Raw genomic sequence first — 23806 nt, 5'->3', positions numbered from 1 at the left:
AAACAATACTAGAAACTTGTGTCGTGTCAACTAGTTAACGAAATCTTATCTCGTGTCAAATAGTTGGCACGTATGACAAAGAAAACCTTAATTACCGGCATGAAAAATAGGAACCCACGAGTCATATTAGACCATACACTTCATTGTAGGGGTGTGACATACATTGCCCTATATAACTGATATCATTATAAGACATATGAGGATAGTGTTAAAATATACAACACTTGGGGAACAAGGAAAATGGTTGAAAGAATGCTACAAAGAAGGAAGATAATATTAGTTAATAATATTAGTTTGAATTTGAATATGTTTTAGTATTTGTGTTGGAGTCAAATTAGGAACCGTAGGGTGCAAGTTTTGTTTGGCTATAAAAACCATTGTAGTTTAGTTATTTTATTGTATTGTTTATTTTGAGTCAATAAACCAGAAAAGAGTCGTACACAAGTTGTGTACAAAATTCTCGGTGTTCTTAGTTGCTTGATTCATCACTTGAAAACGTAACAAGTGGTATCAGAGCCAACCCATGGCTGATTTTCAAGCGGTAGGAGGCGTGAAGAAACTCAACAACCAAAACTACAAAACATGGTCGACTTGCATCCAATCATATTTGCAAGGTCAAGACTTGTGGGAGGTTGTAAACCGAGGAGACACGACACTACCAAGAATCGACACCAATGGGGCGATAAATAAGTGGAGAATCAAGGTGGGGAAATCGTTGTTCGTCTTGAAGACAACGGTTGAAGAATAAATTCTTGAACACATACGAAGAGGCAGAAACGCCTAAAGCGGCATGGGACATACTAGTCGCGTTGTTCTCTAAACGGAATGATTCGAAGCTACAATTGCTAGAAAACGAGTTGCTCTCCATAACGCAACGAGATCTAACTATTCCCCAATACTTCCACAAAGTGAAAAGTTTGTGCCGAGAGATCGGGGAATTAGATCCGCAAGGAGCGATTGGCGAATCAAGAATGAAGAGAATTATCGTTCACGGTCTAAAGTCGGAATACCATAGCTTTGTCGCAGCGTTGCAAGGATGGCAAACTCAGCCGACCCTCAATGAGTTTGAAAACCTACTTGCAAGCCAATAAGCTCTTGTAAAACAGATGAGTGACGCAACCGTTAAGACTGAAGAAGAAGCCATGTATGCCGAGAAAAGGAAAGGCAAAGGCCACTACAAACCGAAAGGAGGGTACTCGAAAAAATATGAGAACTCGAGGCGACACGAAGCTGAAAGAAAGCCAAAGGAAGGGTTCAAACCGGATCAACGGGGAGAAAAGAAAGGTAAATATGTTAAAGGTTTTCCTTGGAGATGTCATAACTGTGGTATAAAAGGCCATATGGCCGAAGATTGTAAGCAACCAAGAGATGAAGGAAACACAACAACAGTCCAAGAAGAAGAACCATGGGATGTTGAGGCAAACGTTGCACAAACGCTTGACCCGATAGCGTTAACAGCAACAACCGAGGCATGTTCGAACCAACTAAACGAGTGGATAGTTGACTCCGGATGCTCTAATCACATGACCGGAGAGAAAGGTAAGCTTCACAATCCATCGAAGTACAAAGGGAATCGGGTAGTCGTGATCGCCGATAACTCTCGACATTCGATCGCACATGTGGGGGATGTGAGATTTCCGGTTGACAAGGAGAAGAGGGAGTTCATGCTAAACGATGTATATCATGTACCCGGCATGAAGAAAAACTTATTCTCTGTGCCACAAGTAACAGCCTCGGGTAAGTACGTTCTCTTCGGGCCAAATGACGTGAAGATTTATGACAAGTTTGAAACCACCTCAATACCAATCTTACAAGGAAAGAAGAACGAAACCGTGTATGTGTTGTCAGCTGAAGAAGCCTACGTTGAGAAGACAAAAAAGAATCATACTGCAGATTTATGGCACGCGCGATTAAGTCACGTCGGGTATGATCGGCTTGAAGTGATGATGAACAAAAAGCTTGTTCTCGGTTTACCGCAAGTAGAAGTAAACAAGGAGGTTGTATGTGTCGGTTGTCGATATGGCAAGGCGCGCCAACAACCGTTTGAGAGCTCAAAATTTAAAGCCAAAGAACCACTTGAGTTGGTCCCCTCCGACGTCTTCGGACCAGTAAAACAAGCCTCAATGAAAGGCATGCGGTACATGGTGACTTTCATAGACGATTATTCGCGTTATCTATGGGTCGATTTCATGAAAGAGAAATCAGAGGTGTTCGAGAAATTCAAAATTTTCAAAAGCGAAGCTGAGAAAACAACGGGTCGAGTGATACAATGCCTCCGATCAGACAACGGTGGGGAATATCTAGCCACCGAGTTTAGTAATTATCTAAAAGCTCATAAGATACGTAGGCAGCTTACATGTTCTAATACACCGGAGCAAAACGGAGTTTCCGAGAGGAAGAATAGGCACCTTGGCGAAACCTGTAGAAGTATGGTGCATGCGAAAAACGTCCCGGGCCGTTTTTGGGCTGAAGCAATGAGAACCGCTGCGTATGTAATTAATCGGTTGCCACCACAGGAACAAGACTACGAATCACCATGTGAAAAGTTGCTTAAAATTAAACCAAACATAAGCCATTTACGGGTATTCGGGTAAGTATGTTATGTGTTTATTCCAAACCACCTTAGACATAAGATGGAGAAGAAAGCCATTCGTTGCATCTTTGTTGGGTATGACCCGGAGAGAAAAGGGTGGAGATGTTGCGATCCGACAACAAGTAAGTGTTACGTATCCCGTCATGTTGTATTCGATGAAAACTCTTCATGGTGGTCTACCAATCAAGAAGCGTTGCCTGAGTCCGATCATTTAAAAGAATCCGTGAAGTCGTCTGATGTGATATTGAATTTAGACGAGAACGAGACAATAGTTGAAGAAGAGGATAATGAAGTTCAAGGGAATGATCAGCGACAACAACCATGGCAAACCGGTGTATACCCTCACCCAACAGAAAATACAAGTACCGGTGAAGAAACAGATCTGAGGAGATCAACTAGATCAAAAAGACCGAATCCTAAGTATGTTGCATACCTGGCAGAGGTTGAAGATAACGAATGTGAACCAGAATGCTATGACCAAGCGCGTATAAAAGTCGAGTGGATTACAGCCATGAATGAAGAAGTAACAGCCTTGATAAATAATGAAACATGGGAATTAGTTCCCAAACCGAAGGACGTTAAACCGGTTTCTTGTAAATGGGTTTACAAAATCAAACGGAAAGCCGACGGGTCTATCGATAGGTACAAAGCACGGATGGTAGCTCGTGGGTTTTCACAACAACATGGCATAGATTATGAGGACACGTTTAGTCCCGTGGCGAAACTTACTACAGTCCGTGTTGTACTAGCAGTTACAGCAAGAAAAGGTTGGAGATTATGGCAAATGGATGTTAGTAATGCGTTCCTTTACGGTGACCTAGATCATGTCATCCACATGGAACAACCGAAAGGTTTCGAAAGTGTGACACATCCCGATTACGTTTATAAACTACGGAAGGCGTTGTACGGTTTGAAGCAATCACCACGGGCGTGGTTTGGTAAAATAAGCGAGTTTCTGCAACATAATGGGTTTACCATGACAACCGCAGATGCTAGTTTATTTGTGAAAGCGATCGGTACCAAGGTGGTTGTCGTGCTCGTATACGTTGACGACTTAATAATTACCGGAGATAGTGAAGAGGCTATAATCCAACTCAAGGAGAACCTGTGTGTACGTTTTCATATGAAAGACCTTGGAAAGCTCAGTCACTTTCTTGGTCTTGAACTAAAAGAAGAGCATGATAGTATAGTTCTATGTCAACATCGGTATTCGGTGGACTTACTATCACGGTTTGGTATGTTGGAGTGCAAGCCAGCGCCAACACCAATGGATACTACTGTCAAGCTTTGTGTGGACAAAGGAAAGGAGCTAGAAGATGCTACGATGTACCGAAAGATTGTAGGTAGTCTTATCTACCTTACACTAACACGACCCGATATTGCGTTCGCGGTGGGAGTATTGAGCAGATACATGCAAGGGCCAAGAAAACCACATCTAGATGCAGCTAGAAGAGTTCTTCGATACGTGAAAACAACTTTAGATTATGGAGTTAAGTTTAAGAAAAATTCGAAACTTGAGTTGGTGGGGTTTTGTGATGCCGATTACGCGGGTGATTTGGATACTCGGAGATCAACTACCGGGTTTATATTTATGTTGGGGCAAAGTACTATATCGTGGTGTAGCAAACGACAACCGAGGCTGAGTATAGAGCTGCGGCTATGGCAGCTCAAGAGGTGAGTTGGTTGCGTCTTTGTTTGGAAGAAATGAAGCAAGACTTTGGCAGTAATATAACCTTGTTTTGTGACAACCTGTCATCGATAAAGTTAGCCGAAAATCCCACGTTCCATGCTCGTTCTAAACACATCGAAGTCCAGTATCATTTTATTAGAGAAAAGGTATTAAAGGGGGAGATTGAGTTAAAGTATATTGATACAAAAAATCAGGTGGTGGATGCGTTTACTAAAAGTCTACCGGGACCAAAGGTTGATCGAGTTTTGCAGTAGTATGAACATGAAAGGAGCAAGTGTTCGAGAGGGAGTGTTAAAACATACAACACTTGGGGAACAAGGAAAATGGTTGCTACAAAAAAGGAAGATAATATTAGTTAATAATATTAGTTTGAATTTGAATATGTTTTAGTATTTGTGTTGGAGTCAAATTAGGAACCGTAGGGTGCAAGTTTTGTTTGGCTATAAAAGCCATTGTAGTTTAGTTATTTTATTGTATTGTTTATTTTGAGTCAATAAACCAGAAAAGAGTCGTACACAAGTTGTGTACAAAATTCTCGGTGTTCTAAGTTTTGCTTGATTCATCACTTGAAAACGTAACAGATAGGACATGCTTTAAGATTTGATCCCTAATAACTGCTTTATATATAAGATTTATCTAATATTAAAGCCAATAAGTTTTTGTTGAATTAGATTAGAATTAGAGTTAATTACATAAATATGGTTTGATTATAGATACAAGTTAATACGAACTGAATTTTTAATCAATGGCCAAGAGAAAATAAAGCAAGGGCACAATAAGATTAAAAGAACATATATCATTTATCATTCATGCCCAATTCTAATCGAACAAAGCCTTTTATAGGCTTCAAATTAAAAACTAAAAAGATCACTACAAATAAAAAATTAATTACAAAAGTCTCCTAATTAATATTGTAATAATATAAGTCTTCATGAAGAAATTAAACTAATAGATTTATATTAGCATAGTCAATTCCAATGTGCAAATTGAAACTGATCCCTGAATCAGTGTCAAATCATGTAAATTTGATGAAGCAAAACCCATCATCTTCTTTGTTCATATATACTTGAGACAAATACGTCAATTATGTTTTTGAAAGGATAAAATAGTTATTTTATTTCCATTTAGCAAGTTTTTAATAATAAAAGCTAGAGTTACAATGCAGACATGTTATAAATGAGATATTGCTTAATGGTAGAGCATTCACTTTATAAGTGAGAGGTAAAGAGTTCAAACCTTATTATCACCAATTTATATGAGAGATATGAGGGATGACCCTGGCTTGCCAGGGTTCGGGTCCTAATTTCACCTGGTTTTACCGGCTCTTCGCTGTCGTGCCATTTGGCGGGCGTGGGGGTCGGTTTTATCCGGTGAATCCCTCAATAGGTGGACCGCTAGGGGCTCCGTCCGTCCGGACTAGCGGCCGGCTTGAGCTACCTTTAGCCAATGGGGGCCGCGTACGAAGTATCCGGCGTTACTTTGTTGGTCGTTCAAAAAAAAACAATGTAGACATGTTAAAACATAAATGCTACGGATTTAATATGTGAAGTTTTAAACGTAGAGCCTCAAAGGTCATGGCTCCACATCAAATTTTATATACTTTTTTCTGCTTTTGTTTTTGTTTTTGTTTTTGTTATTGTAACGTAATCGAAACCGAACAAATTCACATCAAGTTATCGCCTCAATGCACGGTAACAACACTTGGGTTTTACACGATCCAGGTTATACCAACCACATAAATACCGTTTTAAATATTTTACTTTTCTATATATTTATATGTTAATTTGAAGAATTTAGTTTTTGGATTTAAATGCTCGGGTCTTACAAAGGTATTTACACCGTAACGAATATAATTGATACCAACTGAATTTGCGTCTACTCACCGTCGCAACGCTCGGCTTTTACCGATCGAAAAAGTATATTATTTTTTTTATAATACGTTATACAAGTGACACTACTTTTCTTTTGATTTTTTACATATATATGTTAATTTGATGTATTATTTTTAAGTTTAATTTTGGTACCGTAACAAATGTACCCGATACCGACCGAATTTGCAACTGATTTTATGACGCAACGCGCGGGTAAATCACTTGTTGTTACCAAGGATAAAGCTTACCGAATCAAATAAAAATAACAATAAAATAAATGATATTTTGGTTTCCTTTGAGCATTCGCAACAATGAGCCACAAAAACACCAAAGAACATGCATAGGTCAATGCAAAATCATAAAAACATTATTTTTTTTAAATCATTTAAAAACCACCCGATAATGAATTATAAAAACACCCCACCGGCCTCACCACATGCACACATAACCCCTTTTTTTAGTTTCGATCAAGAGTCAAGACCATCTTTGAAAACTGAAAAGTAAGCACTAAGAATAGCTCCCGTAACACGCAAAAACTATTGGCATGCAAAAACGTAGGAAAAAAAACCCCTCTAAATCCTTGTTATCGAGGATGCTCTTATTTCGGAGAAGCAATTATTCATTTTCTATAATTATAATTTTTAAACCGCACCAATAATATATTAGAAAATTGAAAATAATCGAGACGCTAGTGGACAAAATAGACTGCACCATCTATCTCAATTAACTAGTGAAAGATTTGCTCTACTACTCTTAATTAATAAAGATAGTGATCCAAAAATATGTTTCATCTATAAAAGAACGACCTTTTGATTATTAGACAACCATCATTCCATAAATCAAAATCAATATATATATAATTTACACATATTATTTTATCTATAATGAATTTTTGTCATCTAAACTTGAAGATTCGAATTTAAGATCTCCCGTACCCTTTAATGGTTTAATGGTTTTGTCTTTGCAAATAAACCACCAACCCCTATTTGTATACAACACACATATGCTTATTATTAACAAGATTTAATATGGTTTGTGCCATGATTTTCTGGTTTATAATTTATGTTGGTTCTAGTTTTCTAAATTCCTTTTTTATCATTTCCTGTTCAATTCCACACAATATAATTCGTTCATTGCTTCAACATATATCTAGAAAAATGTACTTACCTCACCCCATGTATGCATGCATTCGACATACGATTGTAGAATTAGGACCAAAAATATCTAGTAATCATATCATGAATTTTTAAGTTTAATTCTTATAAAAAAATGGGTTGTATTTAGACCATGTGTAGTGGATGAAGCTTATATCGATGTGCTTTGCATTGTGGTGTCACGTCACCATAAGAACTTTTTAGCTAAACGGAATGTAATGGTTTGAGCTTATTAAAACCATTATCTCATTATGATTTTGTTATTATTTTTTATATTAAAAAAATGAATATTGGATTTTAATAATTCATGTTGAATGATATTGGCCGATAATAATCCCTATTCATTTTATCGCCACGGGCGGTCCCAAATTCAAAAAAATTGGCCCCCAATGGTCCCCCGTTAAAAAGGACTTAACGACGTTATACTTTTTTTCGAATTTCAAACTAACTTTTTAGGGCTATTAATCGAAAGGAAGATACGAGTCCAATGATATAGAACTTAGCTCCAAACAATGATTCAAACGACTTGATTTTGGTTAATTGTAAGTTCAAACACCCGAATTGAAGCATTGTTTCGTCATTTTGAAGCACTGTTTCGAACTAAGTTTTACATCAATCGACTCGTATCCTCCTAACGATCAAAAGCCTTAAAACATTGGTTTGAAATTCAGAATAAACTATAACGCCATTAAGTCATATTTAACGAGGGACCATTGGGGGCCAACTTTTTTGAATTTGGGACCGCCAGTGGCGATAAAATGAATAGGGATTATTATCGGCAAATATCATTTAATAGGGATTATTAAAATCCAATATTCCTTAAAAAAACAAATAAAAAGCCACCAATCATCTATTCACTTTCCACCTCTTCCCCCTTCTTACGCATTGTGGAAACCATCCGCCTCCAAAGCATTCCGGGGGTGATATTCCCAGTGCTTTGGGGGCACCATGAGAGTGGGAAACATCTCACTACACCTCACTACACATGGTAGTTATAATACATGTTTGTTGGGGATTCACAATATTCAATACCTAGATAATCTAAGAGCTGCGCTAATCCGGTAGCTCTCCAACTTCTCATTTGGATAAAATTCATAGTATGACAAGAGCTTAATATATGATTTGTGTGTATTTCGAGAACCAGAAAAACAAAGAGAGTTGATCAATATGATGAAGAAACGTAAATACATGATTCAGGTTAGAGTCCACCTTTGACAATTTTCAATTTTAAAATTCATGGTTTCATTAGGAAGAACCTATTTTAATCACGGATTTCACACGTGAAAGTCCAAAAATTCATTTTTAGTTAACATAATCTTGTTTGGGTGAACATGACGTAATCGTTACATGGCCGCAAGCACTCCTGGTGGTGAAACTGGATTCGTGAAGTCAAAGACGAAGCCGGAGAAGAACAATGAAATTGGATTCGGGTTCATTTGGGTACACATTCTTTTCAAAACTCCTACATTATTTATATAATTTTAAACTCGTGTGACCAATTTAAAATACAATAATTTTAAACAACTACTTTATAATAATTTACCTGATGGAGAATCACGAGCCAAAGAGGGTAAGATTCGAAGAAAACTAATTTGTCAATGGAATCTATAAGTTGTCGAAAAAGGACATGCGTTAAAAAGGTGGACGAGAGAACGATGCATGAAATCGGAGGGTATGATTGTCCTACACTACACTACACTACACTACACTACACTACACTACACTACACACACTTTTATTTTGCAAAGACATCCCTCGAGAAGGACACTTTGGGACCTACTCAGTTTCATGCTTTTATTTACAAAAAGTAAACAACCATTTTCGCCAAAAATGTATTTTTGTGATAATTATTTTCAAATGTCAGAATGATTCTTTCACTTGGTTTACAGCCCCGCTTATTGTTCTTCATTTTTCATGCAATTCAAAATGTACTTTTTGTCTTTTCCAAAACAAATAAAAAGCTTCTTTTGTGTTATTTGAAAAAATAAATACTTGGTTAAAACTTAAGCTATAAGAAGTAATTTTATATTGTTTTTACGTATGATATTGTTACATACCTACAAATGTGTTCTAATTTTATTACACTTGAATATGTTTTATATGTGATAACTAAACAATTAGTCTAATATTCTACTCTTAAGCTAAGAAATGGTTTAATATTCTACTCTCGTCCGGAAATTTTTATAAATGGTTTAAATTTACTCATTTCCGTTCCAAAATTTGAGCCATGCCCCTTTGTTTATGAAATTTTGTTATACATATTGGGGTGGGGATGACTATTTTTCGCCTGTTTGTGTGTTTGTGTTTATTATAACTATATATGATATATATATATAGGGCTACAACACCATTAAACCCCTAAAACAAAAACTCACAATTTGAGTCTCTCCTTCTCCTTAGGGCTTTTTCATCCGAGCTTCGTCGCTGCCTTTGAAGAAGATAAATGCTCCACAAAGATGTATCCACACTAAAGGAAGTGACTCCAACAAGTTGCTAGCCTTTAACCAAGAATGTCAAATTAAAAGAACTATAAGAACAAACTTTTTGTGATAATGATATATTTCGGTACTGTGTGCACGACAACCCTTTCTAATATTACCAAAGACTTTATTGATTAAAACTTTTATACACTCTTCCACTTCCTTACTGTACACTCAAAAGTCGAAACCAAACCAAACCCGGCCATGGCCTTTTACATATATGCTCACGGTTTTGGAAGTCCAAGAATGGACTTGGAGTTGGGTTGCAAACATGTCAAGGATTACCAATAGAAAACTTGGATCTTACAACTTTTATCCTTTAACCAAGTTAAAATGAAGTTTTCTAACACATTTGTAACTCCAATATCGATCATAAGGATATATGGACGGCTTTGAGGGAGGTATAAATCCACTCTCCATGGGATCATCTTCATAGAATACATGGGATAAGGTTGGCCACCCTTTCGATGTCTTGATTCCTTGAAAGATCTCTAGATCACATTGCCACATTTAGAGCCTCTTATCGCCATACTAAACATAAAAGGGACAATGGATCACCTTGACTAACTTTAATAGAGCACTTATCTTTGGCGTCGCGGTTTAAGATTACAAGTCGGTTTCAAGCTTAAGGTAGATGTTGAAAGTTAATCTTGAAATGAGTTAATAGAAAGTTGAAAGAGTTAAATACAAGTTAATTTAATTAATTAACTAATTAGTATTTTAATGTTTAGAGTTATCTAGATTGATATAGTTAGTAGAGATAATGTTGATATTAGATTATAACTAAGAAAAGTATATGAGTATGATTATTTATATAATAATAAAAGTGGGAGTATTGTGTTTTAAAATTCGTTCTCTATGCTTATATTGTTGTACCCTCTTTGTTGTGATGTTTTTTTATTTTTTTATTTTTTTGGTTTTATATTTTTAGCACCAACAATTTCCATAGTTTACAAATATGTCACAATATTTTTTAGTTTTAATCGCTAACATCTTTCACTTTCAACTTTGTTCTCATATACTTTTCATCTATTACAATTTTTTGTTAATATTTCGGTCTAAATTTAACGAGTTAACACGTTGCAACGCGTGTGTGTGGTTCATCGTTTTTATGTCCATTTTTCATGTTTAACGGTCCCGTCACAACGCGTAGATGTTAGTTGACTTAGTTAATTTTTTTCTATATATTATGCTTCGGTCTAATTAAACGACGCAAATGAGCGTGTGTGCTTCAACAAATTTTACGTCTACTTTTTGTTCGGTTTTCTTAATGGTTAACTCGCCGTTGGTGATGGGAAGGTGACCGAATGCAGTGGTGGTGATGGTGGTAACTTCATGCTTTCGAGTTAAATGGATATGTAAATACTCGATTTTACACCCCGCCGCACACTAGTACAGAAGGGAGCAGAAGGTGCGATGGGTGAAAGCCGGAAGGTGCGGTTCATGTCGTTAACCGCACCTCTTGAAAATGTTTTAATTTTAAATAAAAGTGAGAGCTGATGATGCGGTTGGGGAACCAATTTTAAAAATTTTGTAATTCTGAATAAAACAAATAGTAGAAGGTGCGGTTGAACCACAATGAAAATCCAACTATTTCCCTCTTAATATTTTCACTTTCCCTCTAAAATTTTATATATCATTTTCCTCCTAATGTCTTCACTAAAAATAGGATTCCCAAGTCTTTTGCCCAAATATCACCCGCTGACGACCGACAACCGGATATTTGACGCCAATCGATTCACCCTAATCAACAAACAGACAGAAATTCATCTTCAGTGCTTACATTGTTGTTGTCTAATGAAAAGGTACTCTTCATAAAACTGAATTTCTTTGTATATATTTGGAGCTAGAATGACATGAATTGCTGTTTTAAGTATGCTCACAAGGTGTTCGATGAAATGCTTATGACATCATTATGTTGTTTTCTTGCCAAAAAGTCTGCTATTAGGAGATTTTTTAGGGGATTAGCAGACTTATTAGATGATTTATCTGGTGTTTATTTGATTTGTAAAGTTAGGTACCCGTGTAAGATCTATGATTATTATCTTATACTTGACCTTTTATATAACTATATGTCATCTTATACTTGACCTTTTATATAACTATATGTCATGTGTTGGAATATATAATGGTTACTGAACACATTCATTTTCTTATTGAACACACTCGCATATAAATTTAAGCTTCATCTTCTTAATGTAACGTTATGTTTGTTAGGTGATTTCTACGGTTTGGAGGGCTGCAGGAATGAAGACATCGGTTCGGGTTGCAAGAATGAAGACGTTGGTTTGGGTTGCAAGAATGAAGACGTTGGTTTGGGTTGCAAGAATGAAGACGTTAGTTCGGGTTGTAAGAATGAAAACTTAAAAACGACCTTAAAAGTTGAAACACTAGTATATTCGTAAGAGTGAAGATCCTAACCTTGTATATTTGTGTTACAAACTTACAATGATACATTTTTTTTTGTAAAAACCTTTTATTTTGTATATTATGTTTATTGGGTTTTTTGGAAATTTCTACTGGGATTATATATATTTCGTTATTACTTAATTATTGAAAATTAAAAATAAAAACCAAAAGACAAAAGGTGCGGTCTATCTAACCAATTTTTTTAGCAAAATATTAGACACTAATCAAAAGAGTAAATGGTGCGGTTCTTTTGGATTTATTGAATTTGAAGCAGAAGGTGTGGTTTCTAAAAGATGCGGTTGTGTTTACTCAAAAGGTTCGATGCTATAAGATGCGGTTCTAGACCCGCACCTTTAGGCCAGTTTTGTACTAGTGGCAACGCGGGTGGTGTTAATACTAGTTCAAGTATAAATATAGATGTAGGGCCATATTATTTTGTTTGGCTTTCGTTCTTAGTAATATTGAACAAGTTGTGGTAAGTTATCACAAAATTATTGATATCGTTTATGTTGCTTGACCCAATTAAGTCTAATGTATTATACAATTAACTGATTCAACATTTTTTTTGAAAAAAGAAAAATCAAATGTATTAAGCATGTGTAGGCACTACGACTATGATGGACACCACAACCATGACATACTGCGTTGGTGGTCAGTGGTCTGATCGTGAGTGGCTTGGGCGCGAGCTCACTCATGACGTGATTGGCCTTACAATGTTTTCACCAAATGTATTTATTTGGCCAATCAAGCGCATCCAACGATTATTTATTTTTTATTTTATTTTATTATACTATTTATTTCATTTAAATCTTAATTTGATTTTTAAACAATTTGTGCGTTTTAGTTAAAAATAACTAAATACAACTTTATATATTTTTTTTCTTAAATATTCCAATATAAATTTATAAATTTTAACGAAAATGAAATAGTTTTTGAAAAAAAAAAATTTTTATCTCATAAGCGGTTTGAATATGTGTTTGGATTAATATTTCGGACGATAAGTAATACTTTAGAAATAATTATATTAATTCTTTAAAGGTAATTAATCAAATAAGTTACAAGAGTAAAACAGACATTTTTCACTATCGCTGACAATAGTCATAAGATTAATTGTTGCACTCTGTTGTCGTGGGAAGGAGGCTTTCACCTAGACGCCATGACCATGTCACGCCACGTCAAGGGTTCGTGGCCTTAGCCTTCACCACCGGAAAATATGGAATTTCAATGCTTCCAATGGTTTTATCCTAACTTTTTAATATGCATTTTATTATCTTGTCCAACAAAATGCTATCATTTATTATTCTTATTTTTAATTCTGTTATATATTTAATTGAAGACTTATTTTTTTCTCAAAGAATTAGTGCTGGGTAATTAGAAAAATAAAACTAAATACACAATCTTTTTTTAATGAACTTTCCGACAAAGTTTTAACGAAAACATAATAGTTAAAGGAAGTATTTTTATCACATACGCAATTTAAAACGCACTTGAATCGACATTTCAGATGATATGTAATTGTTTATATTAATTAATAGAAATACATTAAATAATAAGAAAACACACTAATCACTTACCTTAAAACATGTTTAAATAGAGTGTTTGTCTACGTGGCATGTGTATCGTCAGTGGGAACTTGAAAGTGTTGACTATGCAAGAATGAATGACGGAATAAAATTAACCATTGATGATGAATGAAAACAGAACGTGTTTGATTGGTTAATGAAATAAAAAACTCTATTACACAAGGAATCCGTTCTCTTTAAACATATCAAAATCATTCATCCGCACTTCATATTTTTTTTCATTCCATTTCGTCTTTCGCCTTACTTTCTCAAGACCACCACCATCACCGATGTCATATTTTTTAACGGTGGTTAGTTGATAAATGATGATACCTGGAGTTTTGACAAATTCATAAATAATAAACCAATAACATTGATAGGAAAAAAATGAACCATACGACAACTATATCCATTAAAATCTCATACATAATCAAGTTATAGATAAGGTTTTTATCCTAGAGGATAAACAAGTTACTTCTAGTTCTAGGTAGATTCCCAACTCCAAAGTCCAAAATAAATATGAGGACATGAAAAAAATATGTATTTAAACATAGTATGCCAATAGCATAAGCTGACTACAAAATATAATATGAATAAAAGATAAAAGCATAAAGACACGAAAAAAATAAAAGGAAATGTAAAAAATCATCTAAGATAAAGGAAACGTTTCATCCCTAAATGAAGGCCAAGTTAAATGTTTTTTCAACATATAAATAACATAACAATGTAAATTATATATTTAGTCTATTAAAGGTATTTTTGGTTTTTTTCTCTTAACTTTATGGTTTTCTTATTATCTTTATAGTTTTCTTATAAAGTAAGTCAATCGATGTCAAAGTAAGTCATCAAAGTTTTGAAATACACTTAGAGCATTCACATTCCGTTCTTCATCCCCATCTCTATAATTACACTACAAAACACTACATTTCTCTTTCCTGTTTAATTAAATAATACTTTTATCATTACAGTTTTCTCTCTCCCCTACTCACAACCAATCCAACAAATATTAAAAAATAAATAGGGGCAAACAATGTTCCCTAAATGTTTCCCCAAATTTACAAAAAATCACCACATTTCTCTCTCCACCCTATAATTTACACTCACAATCGTTCAAAACCCATCCCTATAATTTACCAATCCCCTCACATAATTATGAGGGATGGGATGGGAATGCTCTTATACACAATAAAATGTTACTGTGACCATTTTAAATATATATATATATATATTCAACATTTAACATTCTGTATTGAGAGGAGAATAAAATTTATTGTTACTTTAATAAAAGTATGTGTCAACATTTATTATTAAAATGAACCCCATATGGACGGTCAGTTGTGAAGTCCGATCGAGGATCCCACAAAATAATTGATTATAAACAATAATTCAATAAGGTGACTAAAATATTAATATACATGAAAATATCAACACCACCTGCATATATTAAGTCGAGATTCATTTAAATCATATTTAAAACACATTTCTCATTAACACTGATCAAATTATGTATAGATCTGTCGATACTCGCAAAGTTAGGTTGTCACAAAGATATTGTGGGGTGTGCATGGTTATTTGGTTTGTCAGTTTAGATATGAAGAAAGACAATAGGCTATATTTGTTTTAACGGGATTAATTACACTCCAAAATTTTGGACTTAACCTTGATCTATAGGGAGAATTTAACTCTTGAATATTGTGAAATTATGGATTTATCTTTCTCGGTTCTTGAAATCGTTTATAGAAGTCTCGGTTATTATATGTACACTTATCATAAGTATGAATTTTCTCATCTCATCTATAAATACGTCCACCTTGATATTCAAATATGTTTTTCCTTGATTTGAAGGCTATGTTAAGAGTGAATGAGTATAAGAGTGACAACGTTGTATGTTAATTTCCTCTTCCATCTTCGAATATGTTTTTCCTCTATCGCGCTAGAATCAACATCTTCTCTCATTCCCTTCCATTCACCATGGCCGGTTTTGCTGTCACTAGGCATGCTTCATTGTCTAGAAGATGGAGAAATAATAAGCCAAAGTCTATTTAAACAAAGTTGTCCAAATACAATTCTTCAACACAAAGGGCACACAATATGCGTTTGTTAAGTTTTGGAGAAAGGATGAGAGACACATGACATTATCTGTATCGTTTGTCTAGATATGAAGTTTGAAGCTATGTAGGGACATACATGAATGAATGTGGGCAAACTTGTGTACTAAGGTTGGTTTTTAATGCGTGTATGCATTTAATTTGGGTGTCCATTGGTTCATTTTGGAATTTTTGAAACTAGTGATGGATCCATAAATTTGTTATATGAGGAGACAATTGATTAAGCTAAAATTCGTCTATTTAGAAACAACAAATAATACAAAACACTTAATAAGTAGGCATTGATGAGTATTTGATACATTGGTAAGAAAATACGAGTACAAATAATCTAATAAGCTAGATAACTTGTTAGGCAAACGGGTTGAATCTGCAATGTCTCAAACAATAAACTAATTAGGCAACTTGGTTAAATTGAGTTTGATTTATTGTGTCCAACCTCGAATAGGGTATGTTTGGTATGAGTAAGGAATGACAAGAGAATGTAATGGTCGGAGGTATTCTTGAATATTAAACAACCCAAATTATCGTCATTCCATTATCCTAATTGGTTAACCTATAAAAACGAAATAAATCATTATTTTTTGTTATTTAATAGGACCGAAACTCCACATAAATGAAATAAAAATAGTAAAGATATCACTGCCTCAGAATAAAAGAAACGTTACCAAAAAAGTTGCAGTGGTGGTGGCGGCGGTTATGGTGGTGGCAATGGCGACAGTGGTGGTGGTGGTGGCGGTGGTGTGGTGTGGTGGCGGTAACAGTGATGGTGGCAAAGGTGGTGATCAGGCGGTGACAGTATTGGTCAGGTGTGGTAGAGGCGACAGTGGCAGGTGATGGTGGCGGGGCGGTGGTAGCAAACTAGCAATGGGGTGTATAGCCACTTAACCAAGGGCTGGGCCGTTTGGGCTTTTAGTTGGGCCAGTTACTAGTTTTTCTTCTTGCACCATTGGATTAATTACTAAAAATTTCCACATACTATTCTACTAATATCGAAAGGGGAATCGTATCTTAGTGTCCTCAGCTATCACTCCCACTGATAATAACATTCTTTTTGTAATATACAGTTGACTCAACTAGTATGAAAGAACATAATAACCATAGATTTTTTATGTTCCATAAAGCTTATAGATTAATAATTAACAATAACTATGAGTATTTCAATATTCTATATATTCCAAATATTCAATATTCTATAAATTCAGCATCACGCTCCAACGCATTTTAGTCCCAAAAGCCGAGGCGCGACACACTCAATGTGAAAAAAATAAGGCCTAGTTATCAAGTAAACCTTTCACAAACCTGGTTATCAAATAAACCTTCCATAATTTCTTCACACCTTGGTTGTTTTTTCATATAAACCTCCAACAGACCTGTAACTTTAACCAATTTTGACCAAAACTATATCAGGCACGCCATTTCCTCATGGGCTTTTTGAACCAAGGATGTAACTAAGCTTAAAGTTTGACCCGTTGAAGTCAACTTTCTATGGTGGTAGCAATCATTTCTGTACAATCAAGAATCTTGTTTCTTTTTGTTCTAAAAGTAGAAAAGGTTCAAGCTTTAAGAGTATCAAGAACCTAAATGTAAAGAAATGCACACATACCTCCACCCGCACACTCGATAAAAGCATAAACTTGAGAAAGCCGTTACCGACAGCACCAGAGATCTTGGGTCAAGAGGCCACCCTAAATTCATTGTTCAGAAAAGTTCCAACAAGAAACATACATCCTTTTGCACCTGCAAGTAAATTTCACTCATATAGAAGAATCATACACTTTCAAATATCCCCAAAGTTAAATAACCATCAGTAGCGGTAAAATCCAACTCGCTTAAAACTGATAGATTGCAAAGAGCCAAGTTTTACAACTTTAACATACTACAAATTCCAATGATTAAGAGGATAATACAAAAAATAACTTAAAACATATAATGATTGATTCATAAATACTTTATCCACAAGCTACAAATCAAAACTAAAATTGCAGTTATGTAACTTACAATTTGATGATTATCAACACTTAAAATACAATTTTTGTAGTTCCAAACTTCCAATCTAAATAAATCATGATCAAATCAACCAATATGAACATTGTTCTCAATTTTTCATTCCTTCCAAAGTCCAAACTATTAGATCCATTAAATTCTGAAATCGAAGACTCGAAAGCATGTAGCATATAAATATTGCATCATCATTACTTGCTCCACAATCTACAAATCAGACTAACATTGATGAAATCATAATCCAATCAATGAAAACAAACACTGTTCTTTCTCAACTTTTCCATCCATTTCAAACTATTAAATCCATTAAATTAAAAAACGAAGGCTCGAAACCACGTAGCATCATCAAAATCAAAAACTTATCAAATATATTCATCGAGTTCGAATTAAACTAGATTTAATCAACAAAGATGAACACTGTTCTCAAATTTTCATTCATTTCAAACTATCATATCCATTAAACCAACCAATTCGAAGGCTCGAAACCACATAACATCATCAAAATCAAAAACTTATCGAGACACCTATTAAACCGAAACAACATTCAATTAAACTAAACAAAACATACCAAAACAAACCCCACATCCTTAGGCACCGTAACCACCACCTCTCCACCACTAACCACCGCCGTAGCCATCTCCGGCACCGTACACTCCGGCAACCTAACCCGACACAAATCCACCAAACCCGAACCAGCTACTCCATCATCCGGTCTCACCACAACTTTAATCACACCAGGAGATATCTCAATAGCACGTGCAGCAATCTCACCGCCAATATTATCATCAGTTTCAACCACAAACTTCAACGAATCAGACGTTTCTTGAATCGAAACGACGGCGTCGGAGTAGAAGGGAAGCTCGAGGACTTTACTGAAGATGTGAGGGAGTCGTTGGAGCTTCTTTTGACGGCGGGTTGGAATGGGATCGTATACGATGATGTTGTTCTGCTTGTTGGATGTTGGGTGAATCTTCATGGGTGTTGGAATTTGGGAAAGTGTAAATCCTATAGGTTACAGATCTTATGTTAATGAATGTTTAACTGGTAAGTGAGTTTGTGTTTTTTGAGGTTTATGGTGTGTGTGTGTATATTATATTGTGTTTTTATATTAAAAGTTTGGGATTTGTGAAAAAGAGAGTGGGGAAAAAGATGGAAGTGAAGTTCCATGAAAATTACAGGTAAGGTTGGAGAAGGCAAGTAAAGTTAAAATACGCGTTAATCAAATAATAATATGAATATTTTGTTGTTTGAATAACAAATGAGCTACTGGTTAAATAATAACTCGTATTTTAATTTACAGAAAGCCTTTACCTCTGGTTAAATCATCACTCGTATTTTGATCCGAAGAAAGCCTTTACCTAAGAGATAAAACTAGTTTAGTTCAATAATCAAAGTAATGAACGTCATCTACTCGCTTAGTCTCACATCGTCATCTGGTGCCGTCGACATAAATGATTGGGGTGGGGGGGGGGTATGAATTGAAATTAAGTCATATGAAATGTCAAGTCTCTCTTATCCATCTATCATCAATTTATTGGTATTAAAGTTTTAAGTTTCTTGTGGATTGAAAATAGAGCTAGAAACTTGGACTTAGATTGGACAAGATGGAGAAGGTTTGCGATGTAATTATGATATGTGTAGTTTTTGTATTGTCTTGTTGCCCAATCTTACTAGCTACTTGCTAGTGGGGTGTTGGGCATGTGTTTAATGAAGTTTGCACTTCAAAAAAAAGAAAAAAAGAAAAAAAAAACTACACCTTATATTTGGAAGGAATTTTACTCACAACTTGAGTACCATTAAACTAATAGATTATGAGTTTTACTTAAGTAAACATACTTTCACATCGGGGAATGCAAGTTCGTTACCTCGATGCCAGTTCATGGGACGTTAGTTGTAGAAGCTTTCGCAAATGTTACATGTTATATGTCATTAGATTTTCTTTTAGAGTTTCTATGTTACATCATGTGAACTTTTAAAGTTTTAATAAGAAACACGTTACCATTACATTTGTCTTTACATTTGACGAGGGTAATTAAGGATTAGACAAGCAAATTTAATGGATTGCCACGCATATGAAAGTAAGTGAAGGAACCAAGAAGTTGACTAGCGAAATCATAATATATGGCACCTCCTTAGTAAGTAAAAACACGGGGTTGTCAAAGGAATACAACGGTAGACTGGCAGAGCCATGAAACTTTTTTGTAGGTTCCGTCTTACTTGAAAAGATAATCTTTGTTTCTTTACTCATATTGAATTTGAAAATCGAAATAAAAAATGAATGATTATTGATGATTTAGGAGGGTTGTAATAAGGGCTGAAAATCGAACAAATCAGAGGCTTTTTGTCATCGAGGTTGGTTGCCTGATCCAATGATGCTGGAGTTGACACTCGACAGCTGTGATAAAAGCGAAGGGCATAACTCAAAAGGCCAAAAGCGCAAAGGGTCGGGTGTTATATTTTAATTTTTGTAATTGTATTTTCGATTTCACATTTATTTAACTATTATTTAGGTTTTGTATGTTAACTAGGTTATTGGTTCACTTTATCTTTAATTCTAGTCTTCGCTTAATATAATGCTATGGCCGTTTGTCCGATTTAATTGTACATGTTTAGAATTTAGTAAATTATATGATTTCTTTAAAAGTTACATAAAATATGTAGTGTAGTATTTATGATACTTGAAAATAATCATGATAAGATATTTGATAAATATTACATTTAATATTTCATGAAAAGATAAAAATAATCAGTAACATAAATTTTATAATTTAAAAATATAAGGATATTTGAATAATATACTTATAAAGAGTAACTAATTAATATTATCGGGCCGAGTGAGAGAAATCCTCAAGGAGTTGCATAAATAAGCAACCATATATGCAATCACTACTTCACAAACAACAATATTCAGTTCTTCGTTTTCGATCTCTCAATCCCTTTGTTGCGTGTTCGGTAAGTAACCATTTATTTGCAGTTCTGGCTTATTAATTCCACCTTCCTATACGTGTTTCTTGATTATAATAATCTTTAAAACTTTTGTATGTATAGGCAGTAAGTACCATGGACAAATATGAAATAATCGAACAACTTGGAAGCGGTACATTCGGTGTTGTTTGGAAGGCCTTCAACAAGCAGACTTGTGAAACCGTGGCGATCAAGAAACTGCTAACAAAGTACGAATCATCGAACAAGACCATGATGCAAAGAGAAGTCAAAGCACTCGTATTCAACAGCCATGAGAACATCGTCAAACTCAAGGATTTAATCAGTGATCACAACACCATCTTCCTGGTATTTGAATGCATGCAAGGCAGCCTCCACGATCTTATGGTTTATCGATCAAGGCTTCACGCGCCGTTCTCAGAAGCCGAGGTTAGACACGTCTGCTTTCAAATCTTTAGAGGTCTCGCATGCTTGCACCCAAACGGCTACCTTCACCGTGACCTCAAGCCCGCGAATGTTCTAGTTTCCGATGGTCTAGTTAAGATTAGTGATTTTGGTGCCGCCTGCGAGATAGACGACGGGCCGTACACGGATATCGTTACAACAAGTTGGTATCGTGCCCCTGAGGTCTTCCTACATTCGGAGACTTACGATTCGGCTGTTGATATGTGGGCGATGGGCGCGATAATGTTTGAGCTACTCGCCTTTCGACCATTGTTTCAAGGTTCTTCCGATCCACGCGTGTTCCACAGAATCTGCTACGTGTTAGGCGCCCCGACGAAAAGTTCATGGTTCGAGGGACTTGAACTTGCAAGAAATATGAAGTTTGAGTTTCCAAATTATCCCGGTGTGCGGCTTTCTGAATTGTTACCGATGGCGAGCTTCGAAGCGGTTGATCTGATCGGTTCACTTCTTTCATGGTCTCCACACGCGAGGCCCACTGCTATGGAATCGCTTCGGCATCCTTTCTTTCATGGCTGTTACCTAGAGGACCCCGAGCCTTCCTCACCACCTGTGTTCGAAAAGTTGATGGAGAAGATATCAAGTTCGAAAAGTTGTGAAAGAGTTGCGGATGCACGTGAAGATGATCTGATTCGATTGCTTCCTGAAAATCCCTTTGAGTTTATGATGGAGAAGAAGGGTGAATTAGTTGCAATTTGAATGTCACTTTTCTATGTTTTTGAGTTTAGGGTTTATAACTCGGATCAAACAGTTGTTATGTACTTATGTGAATTTTAAACTGTTTTTGGTTTATATCTTTTGGGATGGTACACTTGGTTTGGTTATATGTCACGACTTTTTTTTGTTAATTGTCTTCAAGCCTAAAGATAATTTTTGTTTGGCTTTATTGTGTTAATTTGATGTGGTGTTACGAAGCAAGCTTTTATTGAACACAAATCTTAGAAACAATACTAAAAATAATCATAAGCAAATAGATATCAAACCCCTTAAAGCACCACGACTCCATAGTCTCACAAATCTTCCCCTTATATGCCATATTAAATTCCTAACTTTTTAAAAAAAATATTCATTTCTATTAAAAAACTATAAAATTACAAAAACACATTAAAAGATACTGAAACAAAATAAAATACATATGAACACCATTTCAAACCTACCTCTACACACTACACCAAAAAGAATTTAATATCATGACCCTATAGCGACGTCACCACGCCATATGTCGTTGGCATAGCCTATACCGATCGACGGCATATCATTTCTATAGGTTTCTCCATCGCATACCCGTTGCTACAAGTGGATCACGTCGTCACTATATAGCTAAGCCTTTAGCGTCGACGTGTAGATAACTCTATTGTCAACAATTTCTAATGTGGATAGCGTGCACAAGCTCCTCAATATGGTTGTTAAATGGCCTAGCCCATTGTCATTCAAGGTGTAAAAATAAAACATATATATACGACACTCAATTAATGATACAAACCAAAACATGCAAAATGCATTCCCGTCACATAAACATCTTCATCGTATTCATAACATCGGAGCCATGCCCTAGACCGCTTGTTAAGTGTTAAGCATTCACATCCTATTCTAACAAAAGCTCATCATTTTGTTTTTGGTTTTTATTTTATAAAACCTCTCACGTCATATTCTTCGTATTTATTCTATATTCTTTCCTTTTTATTATTTTTGTTCTTTTCATTCTATGCTTAAAATACACTAATAATTGTGGAACAAACCAATACGCATCATCAAATAATGGAGACGTGAATTGTGAATATATAGAGATGAAGTATTCCTCAGTTTACAAATTTAAAGATAGGGATAGATATAATGTTTAGGACGAAGAAGAAAAATAAGCAAATACTCAAGTTTAGAGATATAAATAGTGTGATCTTTGTATCTTTAGACCTTCGATATACCTCAATCTTTAAATTTGGAGACATGGATAGATATAAAAAACTAAGAGCATTAAATCATGCCCAATGGTGTTTATATAATGTAGAAAGTAGTTTAGGGTGGTGTAAGTGGAGGGGAGAGAAATACACTGATTTTTCTGTATATTTGAAAATTTATTGTTCGCACATATAATTTTTTAATATTTGTTGAAAGTGGTGGTAAATTAAGGAGATAAAAATAAGCGAGGAGTTTGCGAATTATAGAATGAGATTATGAGTGTTTGTTAGTGTAAATTTGTGTATAAATTATACTAATTATTTATATTAAAGTCGTTAAGTTTAGCTCTTGTACACATATTTAACTAGTATTTTGGGATGCAGCTCTTGGTTATAGTTTGCCTAGTGCCTACATCTCATTCTTCTCAAATTCTATCAATAGCTTTGATATGAATGCTTTTATCAGCCATGAGATTGATAGATTCATAATTCAAGCATGTATTGATTTTAAATTATATTTGCTTAAACTGTTGATTATTAATATTATTGTGGGTTTTATCATTTTCTAAGAACCCTAAATCTAATGAGTAAGAAATTATTTAAAGAAGGCTTGATGTATGCATTATACAAATACATAA

At 35.0% G+C, this 23806-nt stretch overlaps 1 protein-coding gene and 1 pseudogene across 1 annotated transcript in view; both read left to right on the top strand.

The window, feature by feature from the left end:
- LOC143636233 (small ribosomal subunit protein eS24z-like) overlaps positions 1 to 18860 on the top strand; it is a 56997-nt gene extending 38137 nt beyond the window's left edge. The window contains exon 7 of the transcript XR_013154202.1: positions 18848 to 18860. The gene's annotated coding sequence lies outside the window, so the exon portion shown is untranslated. The remainder of the gene's footprint in view (positions 1 to 18847) is intronic.
- A 2068-nt stretch (positions 18861 to 20928) lies between these two features.
- Positions 20929 to 21972, top strand: LOC143636215 (cyclin-dependent kinase F-4 pseudogene; annotated as a pseudogene).
- The last annotated feature ends 1834 nt before the right edge of the window (positions 21973 to 23806 follow it).

The sequence above is a fragment of the Bidens hawaiensis genome, unplaced genomic scaffold, assembly GCF_021521415.1.
Source record: "Bidens hawaiensis isolate Kalapana, Puna unplaced genomic scaffold, B.hawaiensis_p1.1 tig00007840_1, whole genome shotgun sequence".
Lineage (NCBI taxonomy): Eukaryota > Viridiplantae > Streptophyta > Magnoliopsida > Asterales > Asteraceae > Bidens > Bidens hawaiensis.
This window is presented reverse-complemented; position numbering and strand designations above follow the sequence as displayed.